This window comes from Euphorbia lathyris, chromosome 10 (genome assembly GCF_963576675.1).
Source record: "Euphorbia lathyris chromosome 10, ddEupLath1.1, whole genome shotgun sequence".
Classification (NCBI taxonomy): Eukaryota; Viridiplantae; Streptophyta; class Magnoliopsida; order Malpighiales; family Euphorbiaceae; genus Euphorbia; species Euphorbia lathyris.
Genome location: NC_088919.1, coordinates 72072194 through 72076588, shown reverse-complemented (window position 1 = coordinate 72076588; position 4395 = coordinate 72072194).

Genomic DNA, 4395 nt, shown 5'->3' with positions numbered 1-4395 from the left:
CAATTTCGGGTCAAAATTTACTTCAGAACGGGTAAAGAACCACTTCATAAATCAGGTCAGATCCTAAATTTGGCCAGCAGGCCCATCAACCGTGATTCTATAATATTCTCAATAAGGGTGATATTATTTATTTATTTTTGAAAAAAAAGGTGGCATTATTTTAATCACATGGATATTTCACTACTTGAGGGGTAAGAGATGTCTTTTTGCCTAAAGTCTTGAAGATCAAGTCTAATTTTTGCTATATAAATAAAAGGTCCTACCTCATTTGCAAGGGACCCAAGTTTTAGATAGAGAAAAATCACATAGAAAATTAGAGAATTTTCAGGGGAAGAACTTCTTTTAACAGTTCTTAATGAGATTTAAAAAAAAAGCTCAATTCTATTCAAGAAATGTACTGTACTAAAGCAAAAAATCAATACAAAAGTTCATTGTTCTTCCTTTACAGGTGAATTCTTCCCATTTGCTGTTTATAAATTTCATTTATATTTTTAATACTTTCTTTATGTTTTATTTTAGTTAAATTGTTTTTTATTGTTCTCTTTTCGGTTTCATCTATTGTAAAAAAATATTTAAATCATTTGTTTTGAAATAAAACCACTTGCAATTAACAAAAATATGTATTTAAATCTTAAATTTTTCTTGGAGAATTATTTGAAATCATTTTCTATTTCAAAAAATACTACTGTTGTTTTAATTTATTTTTGAAATTCATTGGTATTACCAAAACATTGTTTTAAAACTTAACATAACATTCATTGTGTAACAAAATTAATTTCACCCATTCTCATTACCATGTTAAAATATGCATGTTTAAGTTAATTTGTGTATTTAATGATTAATTCTATTTGTATGCTAAATTTCAGAATACAATTTTCAAATAAATTTAAAAAATATATTTTATGTTGAATTTAATTCTAGATTCAATTTGTGTGTAATTTCAATTTGTATATATTTTATTTAAGGAAATGTCTAATAAATTTTGTACGTTAACGTAGGTAAACATGCCATATTCGATTAAGTAGATAAACATTCCAAAAAAAAAAAGCACATAAACATTCCATATTCAATTAATTTGTAACTATAATTGAATTTTATTTCCTAACCTAGGGTTGACTTTGATTTAGGGTAATATTTTCCATACATGCTAAGAATAATTTTAATATATTTTACCTTATATATATGCTTTAATAAATTAAATTTATTATTCGTAATATGTCTAAAAAATAGAATTAATCAACTAAAAAATACGGAGCAAGCAGTAAACCAAAGGATTGCGTTTGCCAAACTGTCTCCAAAAAAGATGTTACAACCTATTATTTATATTCTCGATTTTGTAAGTGTCAAATTGTTTGCAACTAATTTGAAATTGTTGATAAGTGATTATATAAGATTAAAATTCAAAAAAAGATATTACGACCGTTGACGGTTTCAAAATAAAAAATAAAGGAACTTTAATTTTTGAAATTTTTAGTTTTGACATCATTTACTTGTTGTTTTGTTAGGAGAGATAATGAATTTTTAGAGAGAGAATGCTAAAAAATGTGATTTTAGAAAATAAAAAATGTTGTTTCATGGTAAACATTGTTCTGAACAATTTTAATTCTTGAATATTTTCATTTTGAGATCGTTAACAACCATTTTGAAGAGTTGGTAAAGTTGAGTGACTACCAGTGTTAAAAATAATGTAAAATTTAGTTGATATACCATTAAGAGTTGAAGTTTAGTGACCACAATGTAAAAATGAGATTTTAAGGACTGATCCTATGATAATTTATCTTTTTATAGATTAAATGTGTAAATTTTCACAACTTTAAAGATTAAGTCCTTTTAATACAATTTGATGGTGTATTTGTTCAATTTTAGGTTTCATTTTACTGACAGAAAATGTTTTTGGTTCAATTTTAGGTTTCATGATACAAAGATTAAGTCCTAATGAGTCCAGTCGAAGCTTGACCATGAATATATCTACCTAGACCCAAACCCGATTAAAATTTCATATTAGAGGATAAACATGTGATGGAGCCTTTACATTTTCACATCTTTAAGAATTAATTAAACCTTTGGTATTTAATTTTTACATATATTGACTCTTTCACTAACGACTATATTTGGTATTTAATTTTTACATACATTGACTTTTTTACTAACGATTATATTAGCTAAACCTTTAGTGAAGGACTAAAAAAGACTCAATACATATGAAAATTGAGGATAAAAACAAAGTAATGAAAATTATGAAGATCATAACTTTAAATACTATTTTCTCCCTATAATAATAGAAAACGAGTATGAATTGGAAAGATTCAATTCTTAATTGGTTAGTTAATATAAAGGGGCGTTTGGTTCGGGGTCTTTAGGAATGATAATGGGAATGGGAGGGTTTCATTCCCTTTGTTCTTGTTTGTTTAACAAAAAAATTCATTCCCTTTACCCATTTTAGATTATAGGATTACCCCACTTTAGGTTAACCCATTACCCCAAATCTTGTAGGGCATTGGATTCCCTTTCCCATTTTTTTTGTTCTTTTTATTTTATCGAACCACAAATCTCTGAAATTTATGAAATTCTAGAATTTCTAAAATTTTTGAAATTCCAGAATTTTTAAAAAGTCCAAAATTTCTGAAATTTCTAAAATTTCAGAATTTCTGGAATTTCAGAATTTTAAAAATTTCAGAATTTTTGAACTTCCAAAATTTCTAGAATTTCAGAATATCTGGAATTTCAGCATTTCTAAAATTCCAGAATTTTTGAAATTCCAGAAATTCTGGATTCTGGAATTTCAAAATTTTCAAAATTTTAGAATTTCCGGATTCTGGAATTTTAAAAATTCCAGAATTTCAAAAATTTTAAATTCAAGTTCCAAAATTTCCAGAATTTAATAATTTTTGAAGTTCAAATTTTTTTTGAAATTCTAGAAATCTGAAAGTTCAAAAATTCCAGAGGTTTGAAATTGCATTCCCTTTCCTAAACACGCATAGGGGAATCAATGCTTATTCCTTTCTTTTCCTTTGGTTTCCCTTTCTTCATTCCTTTTCCTTTACCTCATGTGAACCAAACGCCTCCTAAGATCTTTGTATATAATGTCTATAATTTAAATCTTTAAATTCCTAGTTTTAAGGAATTATTCATAATTTCAATTTCAAATTAGCTAATTATATTTCTAAAATCAAAGTAACCACTAACTTTGTAATTTCACTTATTTAGCTAGCGAGTTAAGGAACATTTACTCAATTATTTTGCATTTGACGGTTGCTTAATTAGTAAATCCTTTTATTAATTATTGAAATTAATATAAGAAATAAAATCAATTGTTTATCTAAAAAAGTTAATTATATATACATACGTGTGGTACTGCCGATTCACAGATTGGTACCTGTGATTTTTTTTTCAAACACAACCATGTGGTTGCAAAATTAATTTTGAATGTTTGTTTACTTTGTGAAATTTGACCGATAACCACTTCAAAATGAAAATTTTCAAGAATTAAAATTGTTGAGTATCATATTTAGAGTCAATCATATTTTTAATTTTTCAAAATCATCATTTTTGAAGTTTTCTCTCTCTAAACATTGTATTTCTCTCTCATTAAAAACACACCTAAATAACTTCAAACCTAAAAAAGTTAAAGAATTAAAGTTGCTTAGAATATCATTTAATTTTTGCAAATTTTTATTTCGAGGTCGTTATCGGTCAAATTCTGATAAAATGAATTCAAATGCAAAATTTTGCAAACCATAGGGTTGCATTTCAAAAAAAATAAATAATAAAAGTACCTATCTATAAATTGGCAAAACTACAGAAAATATAATATGTAATTAACCAAAAAAAATCAAGAAATAATATAATCTTTGGTAAGACTCAATAATATTTCCTAAAAAAAGAAAATATGTTTATTAATTGATATATTCAAACACCTATATAAAAGCGAGCGGTCTTTCTCACTTTCATCTTACTTACTCCGGGCATTCCCATCTCCGACGGACGACTCTACCACGCCATTTCTTCCTTATCTCACCGGTCATTCGCTATTTCTCCTAGCTCAAACATGGCCTCTTCAAACAATGATTTTTCGGGATCCTGACCACTGGAACCACCATGTCCATTACTAGTTTCGGCCACTAGCTCCATGAAATCTAAGGTTGTGGTAATTCTGATCCTTCTGTTTCCAAAAAATAATGATAGGGTGCTGAATTAGCACTTCAAAATCGGCTCATGTCCTTTTCGGTCATTTCTAAATCCAAAATTCCATTTTTTCTTTGTTAGGTTTCTCTAAATCCAAAATTCTATTTTTTTCCTGTTAGTATCTCCTTCAATTCAGATTTCTAATTCTTTTGGTGTGGTAATTCTTAAATCCAAATTTCTAATTTTTTTTGCTTATAAGACATTTTCTAA